General features: G+C 41.7%; 1 protein-coding gene across 3 annotated transcripts in view; it reads right to left on the bottom strand.

Annotated features, from left to right (window-relative positions):
* Positions 1-24,294, bottom strand: part of enox2 (ecto-NOX disulfide-thiol exchanger 2) — a 616,994-nt gene that overhangs the window by 123,887 nt on the left and 468,813 nt on the right. The window lies entirely within an intron of this gene.

The following is a 24,294-nucleotide window of genomic DNA, read 5'->3' on the forward strand; positions in this document are numbered from 1 at the left end:
CTCTTTTAACCTGCATGAGGAGGCGAGTTCATATGCGGATCAGCCTTGTGCACAGAGAGCCACACCCTGAACAGCATTATTTCCCAACTCTGCGCAGGCGCCAATCGTTGTTCATGCGGCCGCCCAGCCAAGCCGGATGGCAGAGCTGAGATTCGCAAAATTGTACTTTATGTAATTGATTTTATACACCAGTTAGAAAGGGGTGTGACTTAAATGCCTAAACACAATAATTGGTAGGGATGTCCACATACTTATGACATATAGTTTATTTAGGTTTATCTATAGTATTTATTAATTAAAAGTAATTATTCAGTTATTATTATTGTTGTATTTATTTATTATCATTTTATTTTAGTGGGTTTCCAGTGAAAAACACTGAGCATAAGGCATGAATAACCCGGACAGAGCTTCAATCTATCGCATGGCTTTGGCAAACCACCCCCCCATGTTAGACATAGCCAATTATGTCTGTATGGATGATCATTTAATTTATTATTATTTTATACACATCAAAACATCCCATAACATAATAATATCTGAAGCAGGTAATTATACTCCATGCACAATAAGCCAAAGACTGTTTTACAAGTACATTTTATTTCACTTGTATATGTCCATTTACCGAAGTCTGAACCTGTACTGCCCTAATCAAACTCAAACCCTCTATCTGGATTCGGATAAACAGAATGAGCTGGGACCACCAGGCAGGCTGGTGGAGAGTAATCGATGAAACACAGCACGTGCTGGGAGCTTTGGAGTATAGCCCAAGGCTGAGTGTCTGAAACTGGTAGAATAGTTACACAACTCATCCTGTTGTAATACTGGCTTAATGAGATGAATGTGCTGTAGTACACTAAGCCAGTGGATTCTGTCTGTAGTCTTGAGAGACTGGAGCAGTGCAGAGTTAGGCTCTGTCTGCAGTTTTTCACCTGGTTTAAGTTTTAAAGAGCTTTAATCAGCTTGACAGCAGGAAAAACACTTTGGTTTGACAGCACTGCAACCAGCTGTGGCAGAAGTATGCAAAATTGCGAATACGCACTTTTTTCATTTCCTTTTCATCAACTGCTTTGTCCTATATAGCTGATTTAACCACATGGTGAGGGATTACTTTGGTAACTTTTGTCAAGCACTACAATACAGAGTTACATGCACAAATGCCACTTAAAACTTTACTGTGCAAAAAAGAAGCCTTATGTTAACCATGTCCAGAAGCGGCGTCGATGGATCATCACACAGTGGAAATGTGTACTGATGAATCAGCACTCCAGGTGGACACCGTGTGCTCCAAACCAAAGACGAAACGAACCATCCAGACTGTTTTAGCAACAAGTCCAAAAGTCAGGGTCTGTCATGGTATGGGGCTGTCTCAGTGTCTCAGTAAAAGCTGAAACACTAAATCACTTGGTATCCTCAGTGCCAAAACGTCTTTTAAGTGTGGTGAAAAGGAATAGCAACATTACAAAGTGGTAAATGCTTTACTGTCTCAACTTTTTTGGAATGTGCAGGAATTTTGGTCTGAAATGCAGGAATGGATGTTTATTAATAAATAAAATAAAGTTGAGTGGATAAAACATGAAATATCTCAGGTTCATCCTGTCTGCAAACTGTGTTCTTTTATTATTTGCATTTTCCATGTTGCCCCAACTTTTTTTGATTTGGGGTTGTATTTCTATTGGAAGTGGGCTAGCGTCATTTACCCTGGTGGCACCCAAAAGCCTACAGTTGACACGGACAGTTGTAGCCAAGCAATTAAGGCGCTGGATTAGTAATCAAAAGGTCACTGGTTCAAGCCCCACCAGTGCCAGGTTGCTGCTGTTGAACCCTTGAGCAAGGCCATTAACTCTCAATTGCTCAGAATGTGTACTGAATATTCGGTGAAAAAATGCAGAAACATCTGTGCTCAAAAATAAAGGGGGGTGTCTGGATTGGTGTCCACATACTTTTGGGGTTATAGTAAACTAATAATTCAACAGTGTTAAGCCCTAAATGTGAATTTTGCACACTCTAGATAGGTGTGAATAAATCTGCTGGTTTGGTGTAATTAGTAACAATACACCTTGCAGTACATGGGGGTGAAACATGCAGTTCATGTGGAACTGGCTGTCCACAATGGATTCACACCACACATGCACTGGCTCTCATCCAGCTGCTGAAAATAGTCTGCGTAGCCCCGCCCCCAAACCCACACACTCTCACTAACACGCTCCATCCATCATCAGCTAGATTATCCTAATTCCTGTTTATTGCAACATCTCTCTTAATGATGAAGCCCCTTGCCTACCTGGTACTTCAGCTGAGGTCAGCTCCTGTCTAAGGAAAAGAGCCGACATTATAAAGCGTTGCCTCTTGTCTCCTAACGCAACGCTGGGTGGTAAACACAGCCGCAGCTTTGCCGAGCGCCGACCAAATGCCAACACTTCACCTATTAATATGATGAAGCCCGAGAGCTTGACTGTACAGACGACGGGTGTGATAACTGGAAAGGTTAGATTCTGCTAAAATGAGATTTGTTCACACGATGTTCATTTCTGCTGACACAGGTAACAACTATATAAGCGAAACGATACTGAATAGCATTAAGCACACCCTAAATAAAGCTGAAACCAAAGATCTATAGCTGAGCTAAGTGTCTTCAGGCTATGTGATAAATATACATAAGAAGTAAACACAGGTGCCACTTTTTCGCGATATTTGAGGTGAGAACTGTGACGTGCATTTGAATTGTAACAGCTGCTTTAAGGGCAGGAAATGCACTGTGGTTTGTTACAGTGGAACTGGAGGCAGGAACTGTGATCCTACAAGTTACAGAGATGCTGGAACTCTGGTTTCATGGAACTAGAAGCAGAGACCTGGATTTGAATGTTGTAATGATGCTAAAGGCAGGGAATATGTTCCAATTCTGATTGGTTACATTCTCATTGTAAGGGTGCATTGTGGGTCAATGTAAGCAGAAAACGCAGTTTGATCAATTACACTGACTAGCTGAGGAGAACTGCAGTCCAATGGCGAGGGTGGCATTAGTGGTCAGAACTCTTGTTCAACTGACCACAATTGTATTGAAGATAAGCATTGTGGTCTCAGTAATTACAGTAGCATTGGGAACATGTAATGTAGTACAAGAGGCAGTTGTGGCTTAGTGGTTAAGGTATTGGACTAGTAATCAGGAGGTTGCTGATTCAAGCCCTACGACTACCAAGTTGCCACTGTTGGATACTTTTGGAAAAAGGCCCTCAGTTGCTTGCACAATGTAAGTTTAGGGAGTTGCATTCTGATTAGAAGTAAAACTTTGGTCCGATTGGTTTTATTTACATTTACAGATGACATACAATTACGACTAAATACAATTTAAACAATTGAGGGTTAAGGACCTTGCTCAGGTGCCCAAGACTGGCAACTTGACTGTAGTAGGGTTTGGTAGTAGGTCTAATGTCTATGATGGCATTAGTGGTCAGACCTCTTGGTCAACTTACCACAATGGAATTGAGAATAAGCATTATGGTCTCAGTAATTACAGTGGCATTGGCAAAATGTAATTTGGGACAAGGGGCAGTGGTGGCTTAGTGGTTAAGGTATTGGACTAGTAATCAGAAGTTTGTGGATTCAAGCCCCACCACCACCAAGTTGCCACTGTTGGACCCCTAAGAAACGGCTCTTAACCCTCAATTGCTTGCATTGTATGTAGCTAAAATTGTAAGTAATTTTGGATAAAGGCATCTGATGGTCAGAACTTGTGTCTGATTGACCACAATGGTATTCAGGACTGGCAATGTGGTTTCAGTAATTACAATGGCATTGGGAAAACGTAATTTGGGACAGTGGGCAGTGGTGGTTTAGCTGTTAAGGTACTGGACTAGTAATCAGAAGGTTAATTCATGTTCCTCCACCAACAAGTTGCCACTGTTGGCCCCCTAAGAAAAGGCCCTTGACCCTCAACTGCTTGCACTGTATGTAGCTAAAAGTTATTTTGGACAAAGATATCCACTAAATACTGTAAGTGTAAGACAGTCAGTTTAAGGAGTTTAAGGAGCAATCTTAGAAGTAAGAATATTAGAAGTGAGACTGTGATCAGATTGGTTTAATTTACATTCGAAGCATTTAGCAGATGCTTTTTAAGAGACTTACAATAACAACTAAATATAATTTAAACAATTAAGGGATAAGGGCCTTTCTCAGGGGCCCAAGAATGGCAACTTGACTGTAGTAGGACTTGATCAATTACAGTGACTAGTGAGGAGAACTAAGGTCTAATGGCTACGATGGCATTAGTGGTCAGAATCTAGTGGTAGATTGACCACAATGGTATTCATTGTGTTCTCAATAATTACAGTGGCGATGGCAGTGGTGGCTTAGCAGTTAAGGTACTGGACTAGAAATCAGAAGGTTGCTGATTCAAGCCCTACCCCTAACCAAGTTGCCACTGTTGGACCCCTGAGAAAGGGCCCATAACCCTCAATTGTGACTTACCCTCAAGGTGTTTGCTAAATGCTGTAAATGTAAAAATGGATTTACATTTGCAGAATTTAGCAGATGGTTTTACCCAATTAAGGACCTTGCTCAAGGGCCCAAGAATGGCACTTGATGGTGGTTGACTTATGATTACTAGTCAAGTTACCACTGCCCATTTACCATGATCCTGCTGGTGGAATTCATGCTCTGATTGGTTATATGTGTATTAAGAGCTGGAATTGAACTGCAATGTAGTGACAGGGGCACTGATGGCAGAAACGGAACTTCGAACTTTATTAAAGTGGCAATGGCTTTGCTTTTACACTATACAACCAAATGTATGTGGACACCTAAGCATGCCCTTACTGGACAGGCCATTCCAATATGTACTTGGCCAAGCTTTGCACCTATAACAACCTTCATTCTTTTGGAAATTTCTTCCACACAAATTTAAAATGTGTCTGTGCACATTTGGTTGAAAACATTTGGTTTAAAACATTTGGTTTGCATCTGTACCGTAAGTCAGCGGTAAGTCACCTTTTTCTTCCTAGACCCTCTTTGTTAAAAAAAAACAATTCTGGGATATTATTCTTACTCTTATCAAGAAGACAAAAGGTAGTGTATTCTTGCTCATGGGAAATTCAATGAATCCATAATGATGGTGAATTTCTTGGTATTTTCTGACTTTGGTTGATGTTGTGGGTTTCCTTCTGGTGAACTGTTGGTGGGCGCTTCCTCACCTGGGTCTACTTCAGCGGGATCTGCATCATCAACTAAATTGGAATCATTAATAGTTGATTATAGCACTTTAGAAGTTTAATCAAGTATATGTTCTATCTCAAAGACCCAGCGTAGGCTTAGTAGTTTAAAATAGATTTATGTGACATCACAAGAGATCGTATGCCAATAGCCTATTGATTTTCCTGTCCCAACACTTCCCTCTTCTCACTAGAATGCAATGGAACTCCCCTCTGGGCTCACTGAGGCCCCCAAAGCACTGATTTTGAACTAGAAGACCTGGCTCGTAATCAACGTTCCAATTCATTGCAAAGGTGTTTAATAGGGTTAGTGCAGATCACTGGAATTTCTTTACACCGAATTCGTCAAACCATGTCTTACTCCATACACAGGGGCACACCTGTTAACAGATGTGTCTGAAATACTTGAGCACAAAAATAAACACCAGTGTCCACATACTTTTGACCTTATGTTGCATGTCAGTACAGAAGTGTTTGCCTTTGGTGAACTAAAAATTCAACATTGTCAAGCCCTGAATGTAATTTTGCACATTCTAGATAGGATCTTCATAAAAGGCTACAAAAACCCCTTCAACTTCTATAAGTTTGTGCTCCATGTTTATAAGCGCTATCAGCATGGGTTCTTGTTTGACAGCACAGCCTGATAAGAATGAGTACACAAATGAACGCTTTCATTTCTGAGAGCTTTCTATAAGCCAGCAGGGGATTTGTTTCACCATAACACTCCAAAATCATACTTGGCAAGGCATAGCAGGCCCAACATTTTGTCTGGGGCTCCTTGGGTGATAATGGAGAAAAGCAACAGCAATTTTTATAAACAGCTTAGCGATTAAATCTTGCCTTGTCATTGCTTCTTTTGCAAACCCAAATCAGAAGAAGTTTGGAGAGTATGCAAAATGCACATTAAAAATGCAGGGTTCCTTACATTTACTTTGACTTTTATTTGATTGTAGACAGTATGGACCTGAGATATTTCATGCTTTGTCTGCTTAACTTATTTAATTTGTTAATATACAGTGTATCACAAAAGTGAGTACACCCCTCACATTTCTGCAAATATTTTATTATATCTTTTCATGGGACAACACTATAGAAATAAAACTTGGATATAACTTAGAGTAGTCAGTGTACAACTTGTATAGCAGTGTAGATTTACTGTCTTCTGAAAATAACTCAACACACAGCCATTAATGTCTAAATGGCTGGCAACATAAGTGAGTACACCCCACAGTGAACATGTCCAAATTGTGCCCAAAGTGTCAATATTTTGTTTGACCACCATTATTATCCAGCAATGCCTTAACCCTCCTGGGCATGGAATTCACCAGAGCTGCACAGGTTGCTACTGGAATCCTCTTCCACTCCTCCATGATGACATCACGGAGCTGGTGGATGTTAGACACCTTGAACTCCTCCACCTTCCACTTGAGGATGCGCCACAGGTGCTCAATTGGATTTAGTCCATCACCTTCACCTTCAGCTTCCTCAGCAAGGCAGTTGTCATCTTGGAGGCTGTGTTTGGGGTCGTTATCCTGTTGGAAAACTGCCATGAGGCCCAGTTTTCGAAGGGAGGGGATCATGCTCTGTTTCAGAATGTCACAGTACATGTTGGAATTCATGTTTCCCTCAATGAACTGCAGCTCCCCAGTGCCAGCAACACTCATGCAGCCCAAGACCATGATGCTACCACCACCATGCTTGACTGTAGGCAAGATACAGTTGTCTTGGTACTTCTCACCAGGGCGCCGCCACACATGCTGGACACCATCTGAGCCAAACAAGTTTATCTTGGTCTCGTCAGACCACAGGGCATTCCAGTAATCCATGTTCTTGGACTGCTTGTCTTCAGCAAACTGTTTGCTGGCTTTCTTGTGCGTCAGCTTCCTTCTGGGATGACGACCATGCAGACCGAGTTGATGCAGTGTGCGGCGTATGGTCTGAGCACTGACAGGCTGACCTCCCACGTCTTCAACCTCTGCAGCAATGCTGGCAGCACTCATGTGTCTATTTTTTAAAGCCAACCTCTGGATATGACGCCGAACACGTGGACTCAACTTCTTTGGTCGACCCTGGCGAAGCCTGTTCCGAGTGGAACCTGTCCTGGAAAACCGCTGTATGACCTTGGCCACCATGCTGTAGCTCAGTTTCAGGGTTTTAGCAATCTTCTTATAGCCCAGGCCATCTTTGTGGAGAGCAACAATTCTATTTCTCACATCCTCAGAGAGTTCTTTGCCATGAGGTGCCATGTTGAATATCCAGTGGCCAGTATGAGAGAATTGTACCCAAAACACCAAATTTAAAAGCCCTGCTCCCCATTTACACCTGGGACCTTGACACATGACACCAGGGAGGGACAACGACACATTAGGGCACAATTTGGACACGTTCACTGTGGGGTGTACTCACTTATGTTGCCAGCCATTTAGACATTAATGGCTGTGTGTTGAGTTATTTTCAGAAGACAGTAAATCTACACTGCTATACAAGCTGTACACTGACTACTCTAAGTTATATCCAAGTTTCATGTCTATAGTGTTGTCCCATGAAAAGATATAATGAAATATTTGCAGAAATGTGAGGGGTGTACTCACTTTTGTGATACACTGTATGTATATACAATGAGCGGAAAGCGGACGGTGCTTTTTCGATGTTTTCTTTATATTTTGTAAAATTCAATATTAAAATGGCCTCAAAGAATGTGCAGAAAAATTGTAGTGGTGAGAAAATGTAATCTAAAAAAGTAAATCTATTAGGGGTGTAACGATACATCGTTTCATGATGCATCGCGATGCAAAAATGTAGCGATGTGCATCGTGGACATCTGCGCGATTGTACGAGTGCACGTGCATTCTGTAATTTATTAGTGATGGGTCGGTGGCGAACAATCCGGCTCTAAGAGTCGGCTCTTTAAAATGAACGGCAGGATCCGGAGCCGATTCGTTTTTTTTTTCGGGTTTTTTTTTCGTTAAAGCCGCACGTGATTGGTCAAGATGCGTGGTGACATTTGTGTGTTTACACTGAGCAGGAGGGGCAGGGTTACATACACACACACGGACAGCGTGCACATGAACAGGAGGGAGAGAGAGAGAGAGAGAGAGAGAGAGAGAAAGAAAGAGAGCGCTTGATGAAGTTTTACATCGTAAAACATTGCGCTTTACGTAGCCAGACATTACACGCTGGAAAGGTGAGGAAAATGAGTGACAGGAAACAGTAAAGTTTGGACACGAGGAACCACTTTAACAGAGAAGTTCAGACCCACTGAGACCCACATCTTATACATGTCACTGTGTATTGTAGCAACATCTGTCCCCTCAATGAGAATCTTTTCCAAAACAGGGCAGATCATAACAGAAAGGAGAAACAGGATGCTTTTTCTTTTGCACATTTTCATTTATATTTTTTATTGAGTGATGCTTTGTTGATGTGTTCTTTCACTCTAGATGCAAATTTACAAGTAATATACACAATCAGACCTTTTGGTCTAATTGAGATGGGTCTTTGTTTTTGTATTTTATAATTTATTGTTGTAGCACTCTGTTCCATGTTGAGTATATAAATAAAGCCATTTAAATAATAAACATTTGATACAATGTTTTTTTTTACATTAGTAATTCATTTTACATGTAATTTGTTAATACATTAGTTCAAGCAACAAAGAAAATTTGTTTAAAGACAGCTCAGCTCAATGAGCTTGTTTGATTACTTTGATTTTCAATTTAAGATGGCAATAAGTAACTTAAATTTGGTAAACCTGTTAGGTTACAGTAAAGTACTCTGTTCTTGGTAATTACCTTTAATTGCAAGGGACTGAAGTTTTTTTTTTCTTTAAAAAATGTACAAGAAAATGTGCATTGTTTTGCACTGTTTACACTTCAAAAAAAAAAATCTTGAGAAAATCGAATCGTGAGCAGAGTATATCGTTACACCCCTATAATCTATTACTTTTTGTTGTTGTATAATTACTTCTGCCAGTAGCTGTCACTGTGTATCAGACAGAGGGGACAGTGAGTGAGAGAGAAGAAGGAAATCGCTGAGTAAAGTATTCTTTCTTTCGTGCTATTACAAAATACAACACTGTTGAAATAATGAAGGAAATAATAGAGAAATATGAGAGTTATTGTTGTTTCTGGTAGATACATTTTATAAAAAAAGAAGGAAATGTATTATGGTGTATAGTACAGCACACGTACTGTACTGAAATGTGATGTGTGTTTTATGTACAGTACTACTGTGTATTGTTGTTTATTATTGTTTATTACAGTAATGTCTATTCTATAATTTAAGATTAAGGGATAATACACTTGTATTTATAACAAAAAAGACCATTTAAGACATTAGAAAGGTTAGGTTGGGAGGTCTGGCACGGACGGATTAATTCTATTTACATTATTGGTTTTTTTTGTTGTTTTTTTTTGTTTTTTTCTCCCCCTTTAGCGCATCCAATTTGCATCGTGCTTCCTCTCTGTCTATGCCGAACCCTGCCACGACCGAGGAGATCGTAGCTAACCCATATCCCCTCCGAAACATGAGCAGCAGCCGGATGCATTTTTGCCACCCGCACATTGATGAGTTTGGCGCCACCTAGCGTTGCAGGCGGAGAGACACACCCTAAGGGCACTCTTCTTCATCTCGTGCAGGCGCCTCTAATCAGTCGGCACAGGTCGTAATCGCATTCTGACAGAGAGAGACCCACATCCGGTTCTTTGTCCCACCCCCCAACTGAGCAACCGGCCAATCGTTGCTCATACAGCCGCCCAGCCTCGAACCGGTAAGGCAGAGCTGGATTCGAAACGATCCAGCTCTGGTTGCAGCGTGTCTTTTTACCGCTGCGCCACCTGAGCGGCTATTTACATTATTTCTTATGGTAAAAATAGGTTTAACTAACAAACATTTTGACTTAAGAACAGCCCTTTGGAACCAATGAAATCCGTAAGTCAAGGGTCTACTGTAATGAGGTAAAAAAAATATATTAAACATAATTTGGGACAAAAGCAGTATCCACAAACGGCTGAGACTTTGATGAGCAAAGATGGGCAGTTAATCAACAGTTTGCCAACAAATGTGTGAAAAAATTACTGAAATGTTTAAAAACAATGTACCTCAAAGAAGGATTAAAAGGGATTTGCATATTTCTCCCTCTACAGTGCATAATATTATTAAACAATTTAAGCAAATTCCTCCCAATTCTAGACCTGTCCATGCATCTTTTAACAAGACAATAAAGAACAAGAGGGTACAGGTACTGCACTGGCCTGCCTGCAGTCCTGACCTGTCCCCAAGAGAGAATGTGTGGAGAATTTTAAAACATTTAAAACGTCTTTTCAAAAACGTGTTGTAGGAAGGACAGGCAACATTACAAAGTGGTAAATGCTTTACTGTGCCAACTTGTTTGGAATGTGTTGCAGGCCTGAAATGCAGGAATGTATGTATATTAACAAATGAAATGAAGTTGACCAGACAAGACATGAAATATCTTGGGTTCAAACTCTTGCATATTTCAAAATGTCCCAACTTTTTTGATTGGGGTTGTAAATGCAGCACCCTTCATGCTCTAGCTGTTTTGCTGTCTCTTTAAAAAGTGACTGGAAATGACATGAAGGAGGCTAGGACGTAACATGTGGTGATGTTGATGCCCGTCAATGGACATAGCGCTAATCAGTCCAAATGACCACATAGCTGGAGGTGTATGATTTACAGGACACAAAGACCTCACACAGAGAAGCACCCCAGGAGTCCATACAAACAAACAACAAGTGCTATTTTAAAGCAAGGATGTGACAGCTCACTCGAAGGTGATGACAGCCAATGCACAGTGGGGGGAGTGACAAACATGAGTGTGAGGTGAGAGTGGCGTATCTGTCACTCCAAAACTTACACACACATACCAGGCTCCAATGCCTGTCCTTTCATGCTCTCACATAGGATACCGACCATAGTTTCCATCCAAAAGAACATCGTCAGGGTTGCAGTGAAACCAGCTACAAAACATCCTAGCGTTTCCTCTGTCATGCAAAACCAGTCACCAGGGAAGCAGCAGGTAAATTATATTGTATGCTAGAAATCCAGGGTTACCTGTGGTTTCCTTCATGTTGTGTATTGTCCTTGTTCAAAACATAAGGTAGCAGGTTTGACCCCATGTGAAGTCTTTGAAGCCTGCTAGGATCACAAAGAGCTCAAATAGCTCAAACAGGGTTTTCCCAGTGGGCAGCAATTTTTGAAGTATTTCTGCTGTGGTTCTGCTATTCCAGAATTACGTTTTCTTTTGATTTTACTTCTTGTGCAGAAACTTAATATTTATAGCTGAAAAAAGTATGACTGGTGTTATCAAACTTTAATGTGTTAGAATTTGACGCTGTGGTGAATGAGTCAGTAGGTGATGCTGGCAGTGTTCAAAAGTGGGCTTCCTTAAACTTTGCTTTCCTCCCACCTCATTAAAACAGATGAAAAATTCAGCACTCTTAATTGCCTCTATGTGTGGGTGAGTATAAATGATGAATGAGCTGCTAAAAATGAATGAATAAATGAATCAATGTTTTAGTGTGACTACAGCAGCAGCCCATTGCCCATAATGGAACACAAACTTACAGTCCTATGAACTTGTTCACATTCATGTATTTGGACTTTGAGGCGGTCCTAGCAATCCTACAGTAATTTACTAAGCAATCGGTTAGTCAAAATGTCCAAGATATTGAAGACTAAAGCAGCTTAAAAACATGACTCAGTTAACCGAGTTTGGAAAACTCACAACCAATTCTGTGGATTCACAGAGAGGGCGTGTCAAAATAGGAACGAGAATTTTCGAACATGAAGCCTCAAACAATCACCGGATGTTCTAGGTTTACATTTAATTATTAGGGTAGTCTGTGCTGTGTAATGTACAGGGGTTGGACAAAATAACTGAAACACCTGCTTTTAGACCACAATAATTTATTAGTATGGTGTAGGGCCTCCTTTTGCGGCCAATACAGCGTCAATTCGTCTTGGAGATGACATATACAAGTCCTGCACAGTGGTCAGAGGGATTTTAAGCCATTCTTCTTGCAGGATAGTGGCCAGGTCACTACGTGATGCTGGTGGAGGAAAACGTTTCCTGACTCGCTTCTCCAAAACACCCCAAAGTGGCTCAATAATATTTAGATCTGGTGACTGTGCAGGCCATGGGAGATGTTCAACTTCACTTTCATGTTCATCAAACCAATCTTTCACCAGTCTTGCTGTGTGTATTGGTGCATTGTCATCCTGATACACGGCACCGCCATTGGATGCACATGGTCCTCCAGAATGGTTCGGTAGTCCTTGGCAGTGACGCGCCCATCTAGCACAAGTATTGGGCCAAGGGAATGCCATGATATGGCAGCCCAAACCATCACTGATCCACCCCCATGCTTCACTCTGGGCATGCAACAGTCTGGGTGGTACGCTTCTTTGGGGCTTCACCACACCGTAACTCTCCCGGATGTGGGGAAAACAGTAAAGGTGGACTCATCAGAGAACAATACATGTTTCACATTGTCCACAGCCCAAGATTTGCGCTCCTTGCACCATTGAAACCGACGTTTGGCATTGGCACGAGTGACCAAAGGTTTGGCTATAGCAGCCCGGCCGTGTATATTGACCCTGTGGAGCTCCCGACGGACAGTTCTGGTGGAAACAGGAGAGTTGAGGTGCACATTTAATTCTGCCGTGATTTGGGCAGCCGTGGTTTTATGTTTTTTGGATACAATCCGGGTTAGCACCCGAACATCCCTTTCAGACAGCTTCCTCTTGCGTCCACAGTTAATCCTGTTGGATGTGGTTTGTCCTTCTTGGTGGTATGCTGACATTACCCTGGATACCGTGGCTCTTGATACATCACAAAGACTTGCTGTCTTGGTCACAGATGCGCCAGCAAGACGTGCACCAACAATTTGTCCTCTTTTGAACTCTGGTATGTCACCCATAATGTTGTGTGCATTGCAATATTTTGAGCAAAACTGTGCTCTTACCCTGCTAATTAAACCTTCACACTCTGCTCTTACTGGTGCAATGTGCAATTAATGAAGATTGGCCACCAGACTGGTCCAATTTAGCCATGAAACCTCCCACACTAAAATGACAGGTGTTTCAGTTATTTTGTCCAACCCCTGTAGCTTCTACATGTTATATTGTTCAATTTATAAGTGTAATTTAATGACTGCCATAAAACGTGGTACTTTAAAATCTTTAAAATCTTGTAAAACTGATTTTTGAAAACGAGGTCTGTGAAATTAAGTTGGGTGAATTTAGAGGGGCCTGAGGTCAAATTTCTAATACAGTGCACGGTTAAGGCACAAATAATTAAGTCTGCAAAATAATCAAAACAAAGAACCAAAACACAGGTTCTATTTTACGCAGTGTATCGTTTTTCAAAGAGGTGCTGCATCACCCAGCAAGCTAGAGGGCAGTGCCTCAGACCGCACTGTTTACTATACAGTTGCTAAAATATTACATTTAAAATTGGTGAGGAACAAATTTAGCACTTTATTTGGCAAACGTCATGCACAGAACCCCTCCGCTGGGAGGTGCTCAGATTCTGAACTCCTCGGTTCGAAACTCTCGGCACCATCTAGCAGGCACAATTAGACACTAATTGGCTACCGTGTCTGCTAGGGTGGGATGACCGGACTATGTGGGTGGGGTCTTCTAACTCTGTGCAAAGACCCTGATTAGCAGATAGAGGCGCCTGTGCCGAGCGCATGGGTGAAAAAAGAAAAGGTCCACTAAAGACACAAAATCAGAAGAGGCGTGAGCAGGAAATATACCTTCCTCAAATGCAATCAGGGATCCCCAGCAGCGGAAGACAACCTGACTACGCTAAATTGGGAGAAAAATGTAAGAAAATGCATAAATAAATAGAAAAAAAAAAGACACATGGACCATGTAGGGTTGTTAATGCCAGGCCCTTTAGCTTTAGCCCTTTAGCTATGCTGCAGTTTTTTTTTAACAGTGACTGGAAGTAGGGTTGGGCGATATTGCCGATTTTCATACCGTCTTCAGGAAATACCGCGGTATATGGTATTACCGCGGGGGGGGGGTGTCGCGGACAAACTTTACAGTGTACACACTTGAGTGTAATTACAATATTTCAATGATTTTTTTATAAAAAGAATTAACAATCTGAACGTCAAACATTGCTTATCTTGTCTGATCTATAATAAATACACATAAGTATAAATGCATGTGTATCAATTACACTTTAACACAAACATTAACACATAACATTTTGGCATTGTAATCTCTCTCTGCCCACACAAAACAGAATAATAGCAGGCTACACACTTCAATATATTTCAAAAGTTAACTGCTTAGTTTAGAGTTACAGATATTTCTTAAAAGTGTATGAACGTGTACGATTAGTTATGCCTGTAATCCAGAATTAAGTTCTATACCGTAACAAAAAATATGAATGTAAATGTTCATGCTGCGATGACGGTGATGTAAAATAATGTTAAAATAATTCAAAGTCCAAACATTTGAGTGGTTAACGAGAACGCTACTTTACATGTCACACAAGCTCAGTGCAAAACTCGAGCACGGAAACGGTACAAATCCGATCTATTCCCTACACACTCGCTCCCTACGCCCTATAGTGCGCTTAACTTTCTTAAAGGGCCAGACAATATATTTTATAATTCACATTACACGACAGGTGAGACGTTCTTTTTTCTTAATATAGCGCTTTTATTTAGGAAAAAGTAGTTCTTACATAGGCAGGAAAATCTATGGCAGACAAGAGTCAGAACAGCGGATTGGGCGTAACGTTATTATTACTGTTTGCTCCTTTTTCTCAACACTTGTGCTCGATTTACACTGAAGATATATTTAGTAAATAAGTACATGTCCGCGCATGCACGCGCTCGTGTTCATTTCCGGTTGAACTGATAAAAAATGTTGATTTTGAAAAATTAAAGGACGAGCCGTTTTTCAGTTACTGCTTGTTAGCTCAAAGCTAACGCTAGCCAGTGTGGCTCTTCACTCGACTCTGTGTTATCACCAGTGAGCACCCCACAGCCAATCAGCGAGCTCCAACCGCCTACCCCTCCCACCCCTCCCTTACTGTGGATGCGCGCATGTCCTAAAGTCTCAGTTTTCAAGGTAAACCTGAAGCAGAAATTTGGCGCTTCACATTTAAAAAATACCGTCACCATTTTTGAATACCGTCACCATTTTTAAATACCGCGGTATACGGTAATATCGTCATACCGCCCAACCCTAACTGGAAGTGACATGAAGGAAGCTAGGATGTAATATGTGGTGACACCAATGCTTGTCAGAGGGAACAGTGCTAATCAGTCCAAATGATCACGAATAATCAAAGAGTCTGCAAAATAATCGAAGCCAAGAACCAAAATACTGTTTTACACAGTATATGCAGTTATTTAAAATAAATTATTTACAAACAACTTTTTTTGGATAAGAGATGCTGCATCACACGGCACGCAGGAGGGCAGCGTCTCAAACTGTACTCTATTTACCATACAGTACATTTACTATTGGTGAAAAACAAAGTTAGTTCCCTATTTGGCAAAGCAGGAGCCCTTTTCTTTATTTGGAGCCTAATACAGCCTTAGGTGATGAAAAAAAGCTTCACACTGGAAGAAATACATGCACCATGTGAAGCACTCGTACTGCTAATATTGTTTATATGCCTAGTATCAGTTGGGTAGTGCTGGGTAGTGCACGCTACTTGATTTATTGCTGAAAATTCTAAACATGCTAGAAAATGTAGTCTGTACTAACTCACAATGCGGGTTTGAAACGTGTGTTGTGAGGGGGGATAAACACAGAGGCTTTGAACATCTACACTAAGTGACACAGCTCCCCTTGCTGCAAGCAGAATGCAGACACATTGGAGGCAGTGCTAGCCTGAGAGGTCATTTTTAGCCGTGGGTGAAAGTCAACATATGCAGCCTGTCCTGGTGATGACAGGACAAAGACCAGGCAGGCACTAAGTCACCGGTCACTGATATCCTTCACAGACAGAAAAACTACACTGCAATATCTCAGGCCCAGAGGGGGAAAGACTGATGACGCTAGCCATGCTAGAAGGATCCCACCAGGCCAAGTATTCCTTCAAAAAACAGATTTCTTAGAGGATGAGCAGGGACACTTAATAACTTCTGCAGGGGAAATGGAGCAGAACCCAGTGGAGAGATATAGGGGGTACACAATAGCAGAGAGGGATCAGGACTTTGGGAGCTTTAATCATGGCAGCTGACATGTCATCATCGCTGGCTACGTACTGTAGGTTTTGTTATTTATTAGAAAGCCTCTGCTGCAGTATCGATGCTTCCTGTGATCTTTGTTCAACTGAGAGAACATTTTTGGTCTATTTTTAGATAGAAGCACTCAGAGGTGCAACCCTCAACTCTCTAACATGCTTTTAAGAGAGATCTTCTCTTGCCAGGCAATTTTACCACCAATCAGCTGGATACCTTTCCAAACCATTCATATCTATTATTCACTAAACCACTTCTTGACATCCGGTGATGTTTCTACAGCTTTCAAGACACCAACAGCTGATTTTATCCTCATGAAACCCACAATAGACAAGCTATCACATTTCTTTTCACTCCAGGATTCTCGAATGTGCTGTCTATAATCGGCTATTTCTTAGGTCTGTCTTTGAGACAGTCCACTCCACAGGAACTGAGAAGCTCCATGCTGCCAAATATTGACGAATCTCTCTTGACCTCCTGGTAGTTATCAACATGGCTAACCACAAGATTCCACCCACCAACCTATCCAGCTTTGGAATTACTTGATTAACACAGCAGCAAGTTTCTTCTAACTTGAAGGGTCTATCATGTTGTTGTTGTTGTGTTGTTGTTGTGTTGTTGTAAAGCGTCCTTGAGCATGGTTAAAGGCGCTATGTAAGTTTACCTTATTATTATTATTATCATGACCGGTGTCATACAGGAGATCCACATCTCACTCACTCACTTTCTAATCCGCTTATCCAATCAGGGTCACGGGGTGGGGGGTGCTGGAGCCTATCCCAGTTTTTTTCAATGGGCGCAAGGCACACAGTAACACCCTGGACGTGGCGCCAGTCCATCTCAGGGCAGACACACACACACACACCAATTCACATATAGGGCAATTCAGTATCTTCAATTAACCTGACTGCATGTTTTTTGCTCTGTGGGAGGAAACCGGAGCTCCCAGAGGAAACACGCGCAGACACGGGGAAGACCATGCAAACTCCCCCGCCTGGGAATCAAACCCAGGACCTTCTTGCTGTGAGGCAAGTGCTACCCACCGAGCCAACGTGCCGCCCGAGATCCATATCTTCTTCATGCAAACTCTTCCCTGCTTTAATAATGATTCTCTTCTTTTTCAATCACCATTCCCCCTTTGTATCTGTTTTCTAGGTTAGGTCACATGACTTCTTTTACTATTGTTAAGCTGATACAACCCAGCTCTGTAGCTTACTCCCTCAGAGACAGATCCAAGATCTTTCAGCTGCCATCTTGTCAAGTCTGTTGGTCATTTTATTATGAGGAACGTCAGCCCATCACAAGTTAAAACCCCAGAAAGACTGAGCTGCCTCACATTCAAGGAGATTATATTAATATCCGAAGAATTGAAAAAAAATCACTCTTCATGGAGCCAATCAGGTGCTAAGTCAGTCTATGGAACTTTCATTTTTCTCCTGGAAGGTCTTCATAATGCAATGGCAATACAAAAGCCAAAAGGGGAACAATCAATCATTACCATTTGAAAAGCACTGGGAATGCCTCTAGCTAAGCCACAATAATGGCTACCTTGGTTACCTAGTGCTATTTCTTAGGACTCAAGAGAAACAAAGGCTTTTACTGACATACAGATGAAAAAATTATTACTTGTACAACTTAATTTCTTGCTTCCTTTAAATAATTGACGACCCACTTAATCATTCAGTGCTAAAATGTGGCCAGTGGTAGCTCAGTGGTTAAGGTACTGGACTAGTAAACAGAAGGTTGCCGGTTCAAGCCCCTCCACCACCAAGTTGCCACTGTTGGGTCCTTGAGCAAGGCCCTTAATCCTCAATTGCTCATCGTGTACCGCTCATTGTGTAAGTCGCTTTGGATAAAAGCGTCTGCTAAATGGTGAAAATGTAAAATGTAAATGTAAAATAGGACTACATGTAAAAAAAGCTACATGTAGAAAATGTAAATTATTTGTAATAAATTATATGTAGAAAAGCTAAGGAGGATTCTACACAATGTGGACAGTTGAAGAAGCTGTGGAATTAACAATATGTAAAGGGCTCAGTGAATTTTACTACAGTATATATACAGTAGTGGTTTCTATGTAACCATTGTCTAGACTAAGTATTAAAGTTATTAGAGCAGTGGTAGCTCAGTGGCGTGCTGTGGTAGCTTAGTGGTTAAGGTACTGTACTAGTAATCCTATGGTTGCCAGTTCAAGTCCCACTGTTGGGCCTTTGAGCAAGGCCCTTAACCATTAATTTATCAAATTTTTTGGGGATAAAAGCATCTGATAAATGCTGTGAATGTAAATGTCTTTGCTGGATATTATATGGAGCAACATTGTGTTTACAGTTTTATTATTCATTTTATATATATATATATATATATATATATATATATATACAGTGTATCACAAAAGTGAGTACACCCCTCACATTTCTGCAGATATTTAAGTATATCTTTTCATGGGACAACACTGACAAAATGACACTTTGACACAATGAAAAGTAGTCTGTGTGCAGCTTATATAACAGTGTAAATTTATTCTTCCCTCAAAATAACTCAATATACAGCCATTAATGTCTAAACCACCGGCAACAAAAGTGAGTACACCCCTTAGTGAAAGTTCCTGAAGTGTCAATATTTTGTGTGGCCACCATTATTTCCCAGAACTGCCTTAACTCTCCTGGGCATGGAGTTTACCAGAGCTTCACAGGTTGCCACTGGAATGCTTTTCCACTCCTCCATGACGACATCACGGAGCTGGCGGATATTCGAGACTTTGCGCTCCTCCACCTTCCGCTTGAGGATGCCCCAAAGATGTTCTATTGGGTTTAGGTCTGGAGACATGCTTGGCCAGTCCATCACCTTTACCCTCAGCTTCTTCAATAAAGCAGTGGTCGTCTTAGAGGTGTGTTTGGGGTCATTATCATGCTGGAACACTGCCCTGCGACCCAGTTTCCGGAGGGAGGGGATCATGCTCTGCTTCAGTATTTCACAGTACATATTGGAGTTCATGTGTCCCTCAATGAAATGTAACTCCCCAACACCTGCTGCACTCATGCAGCCCCAGACCATGGCATTCCCACCACCATGCTTGACTGTAGGCATGACACACTTATCTTTGTACTTCTCACTTGATTGCCGCCACACATGCTTGAGACCATCTGAACCAAACAAATTAATCTTGGTCTCATCAGACCATAGGACATGGTTCCAGTAATCCATGTCCTTTGTTGACATGTCTTCAGCAAACTGTTTGCGGGCTTTCTTGTGTAGAGACTTCAGAAGAGGCTTCATTCTGGGGTGACAGCCATGCAGACCAATTTGATGTAGTGTGCGGCGTATGGTCTGAGCACTGACAGGCTGACCCCCCACCTTTTCAATCTCTGCAGCAATGCTGACAGCACTCCTGCGCCTATCTTTCAAAGACAGCAGTTGGATGTGACGCTGAGCACGTGCACTCAGCTTCTTTGGACGACCAATGCGAGGTCTGTTCTGAGTGGACCCTGCTCTTTTAAAACGCTGGATGATCTTGGCCACTGTGCTGCAGCTCAGTTTCAGGGTGTTGGCAATCTTCTTGTAGCCTTGGCCATCTTCATGTAGCGCAACAATTCGTCTTTTAAGATCCTCAGAGAGTTCTTTGCCATGAGGTGCCATGTTGGAACTTTCAGTGACCAGTATGAGAGAGTGTGAGAGCTGTACTACTAAATTGAACACAACTGCTCCCTATGCACACCTGAGACCTAGTAACACTAACAAATCACATGACATTTTGGAGGGAAAATGACAAGCAGTGCTCAATTTGGACATTTAGGGGTGTAGTCTCTTAGGGGTGTACTCACTTTTGTTGCCGGTGGTTTAGACATTAATGGCTGTATATTGAGTTATTTTGAGGGAAGAATAAATTTACACTGTTATATAAGCTGCACACAGACTACTTTTCATTGTGTCAAAGTGTCATTTTGTCAGTGTTGTCCCATGAAAAGATATACTTAAATATCTGCAGAAATGTGAGGGGTGTACTCACTTTTGTGATACACTGTATATATATATATATATATATATATATTTTTTTTTTTTTTTGAATTTCATCATCCCAAATTGGATATCTCCAGCTCTGCCTGTGTAGTCTGGCAACACTTCTGTATCTTAGGGTACCACACGCCTCTTCTGATGTATGCAGCTGATTCAATTGGTATAAAGCAGTGGTCCCCAACCACTGGGCCGGGGACCGGTACCGGTTCGTGGGTCATTTATTACCGCGCCGCACAGAAAGAATAAATAATTAGAGATCGGTACATCAGCAATGAAAACCTTACTTTTTTTTAATGGGTGTTACTGTCTCCAATCACAACTAGGTTGGAGCAGCGTCTTGTTGCAGTGATAAAAGCTAATTTGTGAGTAGCACAGTTATGCTATTTTAAATCTTCCTGCCCCAGCCAGTCCGTGAAATTATATCTTATATGAAACAGGTCCGTGGTGCAAAAAAGATTGGGGACTGCTGGTATAAAGGATTGCACTATGCTCTTTGTCTCAATCTAATTTAGCTTCCATCCAGGTTAGTGGCATCTCTAATGGTGCATAAGACTGGCACATAAGGCTGCTTCCTTGTAAGAACCTAAAGCAATGCTTTTAAAACAAATCCAGAAAATACAGTTTTAATTTTAAAACGTGTGCTTTGTAAGAATGCTTAAATGACAGTAGATGAGTGGGAGCTTTTTAAATGTACAGGTATCACAGTTGACGAGAATGTTAACATTTATAGCATTTAATATCCTTAATATATTATAATATAAAATATTATAATATGATATATTTAATATGCTTACTATCCAAAGTGACTAGCATTCATGACTGAATAAAACATAAGCAATTGAGGGTTAAGGACCTCACTTAAGGGTCAACAGCAAATTGGTAGACATGGGACCAGCAACCAGCAATATTTCAATTATTAGTCCATTACCTTTACTGCCAAGCTACCACTGTCCGTTCTACTATTATAAATAAGGCATATAAATATGTCTTCCTTCTATGATGTTACAAATTGGGGGTCCACACAATTTGTTTTTGTTTTCCTCAGAAATTGAAGCACCCTCAACGCTGCTTATAACCTTGGAATTGAAACTGACGGGTTTCAAGCCCTCCTAGAAAGAAAAGAAGAAAACCCCCTCCACCACCGCTTGCTTTGAAACTGCAGTGCAGCCAGTGCATCAAAGCAAACCCACACCTGCTGGGACTGAGGTGTGTCAAAGTGCACCAAGTAGTACATCCCCCTTCACCACCCACCCAAGGTTTCCTAAAACACACAATGCAAAACTGACAGGGAAAGCCGGTCAGCCTCTGTGTGGCGATGTGATGTCAAGTTGTGTGGGCAGCTTGCTTTGCCTTCATCATCGTCCTGACAGCGTCTCAACCTACAGTGGAGAATAAAGGGAGCTAAAAGCAAGTCTGTCCTAAATACATTAGATGCAGAAGCGTACGATGAAGGCACATCAGTATGACAAACACAAATGAATGATGCAGTGTTAGTGCTGTGGTGTTCCAACAAAGATATCTCAAGTTGACTAAAATCCTCTCTGTACGCTTCTGCAGGGGAATTCTAAAACCTGTGCAATCTGCAATTCATCAAAAAGTCAGAGTTCCATCTGCAAACTGGGATGAATAACTGACTGTGGTTCAAGTTATTAATTTCAATCTATTTAAACCAACTGCTTCAACTTTTTCTCTGGAGCTTGCACGACTATGTGATGACAGAGATTGGAAAATTCACACAAAGCCAAATTTCTACTTTATTCAGACTAAAAATAAAATAAGGGTGTGGCACCCAGGTAGCACAGCAGCGCTGGGATTCTGAACTCTCCGAGCTCGAATCTCAGGCTTCCTACCAACTGGCTGGGCGCCCACAAGAAGGCACAATTGGCAGTGACTAGTCTGATGGGTGGAAAAAGACTGGACTAAAAAGGGTCTTTGATGCTCTGTAAGGACCCTGGTTAGTAGACCCATGCACCTGTACAGAAGTGGAGGAGCATGGAGATTAGTGCCTGACTCTCCATGCGCGAGACTGGCCTCACATGCAAATGCATTAAGGTATGGGCGAATAAGAAGGGGTCGGTGGACTATGCATATGTCTGAGGGAGCGTGTGTCGGGCGAATATACCCTCCTCGGATGGGATTGGGGTCCTGAGCAGCGGAAGACTAATTGGCTACACTGAATTGGAAGAACAAGGGGGAAAATGCATAAATGCATAAATAAAATAACATGAGTTACAATTTGACGTAAGGATTATAACCCAGAAACACCCACCCACAGTGAAGTATAGAGGCAAGCTGTATTTCTGCAAACCGTATATAGGTGTTATATGTCACTAAACAAGTATTGCTGCTTGCATGGCCCAGCCAATCTTCTGACTTTAATCCCTATACAGATTTATGATTGATTTTAAAGTGTCAAATACATCAGTGAAGCCTTGAAATTTTGGAAATTGAAGATGATTTGCCAAGAGGAATGAGCCAAAAGAGGTAATGATTTGTTACAGTCGGTGCATAGAAGCTATGATTACCAACAACAGCCTGGCAACAAAGAACCAGACTTGATATTGTTATTAATTTGTGACAGGGCCCTGGACAGAGCGCCAGTCCATCGCAGGGCTTTGGCAATCAATCCACCCTCCTTTCAGACACACAATCATGTCTGTGTAGGCACATAGCCAGCCAGCAGGACTGCTGAGATTGGAACCCGGATCTTGGCGGTGATAGGCCAGCAGAACAGACCTTTGCACAACCAGAGTGCCAGTGTCTACATACTTTTTCTTCCTTTTTTTTGTTTTTTAATGGAAATGGCATTTTGTTGTGGCATTTTGTCGAGATATTTTGTTAGCACACCAGAACCGAGATTCTGAACTCCTCGGTTCGAAACTCGGTGTTGCCACTATTCGGCTGGGTGTCATATGGCTGGGCGGGCATAATTGGCAGTGCCTGCAGCAGATACTAATTGGCCACTGTATCTGCAGGGTGGGGGCCAGACTATGTGTGGGTGGGTGGTTCTTCATACGCTGTGTAAAGACCCTGATTTGCGGAAGAGACGCCTGTGCAGAATGCAGGGTCGAGAAGAGGAGGGCTGTGCACGTGTCGGAAGAGGTGTGTACAGCGATGTGCTCTCCATGGATGCAATCAGGTATCCCTCAGCAGCGGAAGACAAATTGAGTGTGCTAAATCAGGAGCAAAATGGGGAGAAAATGCATATAAAAAATGGCATGTTTATAGTTATAATAAATAATTTTTCTTCATATTTATAGAATGTCACTTTATCTGGTCCATCCATGTGAAACTGCTTTAAACAAATTGCTTTAAAACAGCTAAATGGCTGTGCTTATATATCCTGGTCTTATGTGAGAATCCCAGCCTTTCGCTTTGCTCGTCTGCCCTCAATATCAGATCTCAGGGACGCGGATCAGTTCAGCTAATTAGCTTATCCTCTGACCCTCCCTTCGCAGTGTGGCACATCTTAAATTCCAAACATGCTTCTCTACAGAGGTTGGCCTTTTAATTATGGCCCAAGCTACACCTCAGCGCCCCCACACTACCCCAGCGCCTTCTCATTCCTGGCTTCCTTCTTTATCTCTGTGTGTACATCACTAGCCAGGAAAAAACAAATGCAGCCAAATCGAAAAAAAAAACCCTTTCATATGAATTTAAAACCTCTCAGTAATCAATCAATCTATCTCTGTGAGTGGCAGCTGGCTTTCTCCTGCATTGCATCTATTGGCATACACCTACGGGAAAGGCATATCACCTGTCAGAATCCTAATGTCAAGTCAATACAGGCTGCAGAGCCAAACTGGGATAGCAGAGCAATTCTGACCGAGACCAGAATG

This window comes from Trichomycterus rosablanca, chromosome 1 (assembly GCF_030014385.1).
Source record: "Trichomycterus rosablanca isolate fTriRos1 chromosome 1, fTriRos1.hap1, whole genome shotgun sequence".
Taxonomy (NCBI): Eukaryota; Metazoa; Chordata; class Actinopteri; order Siluriformes; family Trichomycteridae; genus Trichomycterus; species Trichomycterus rosablanca.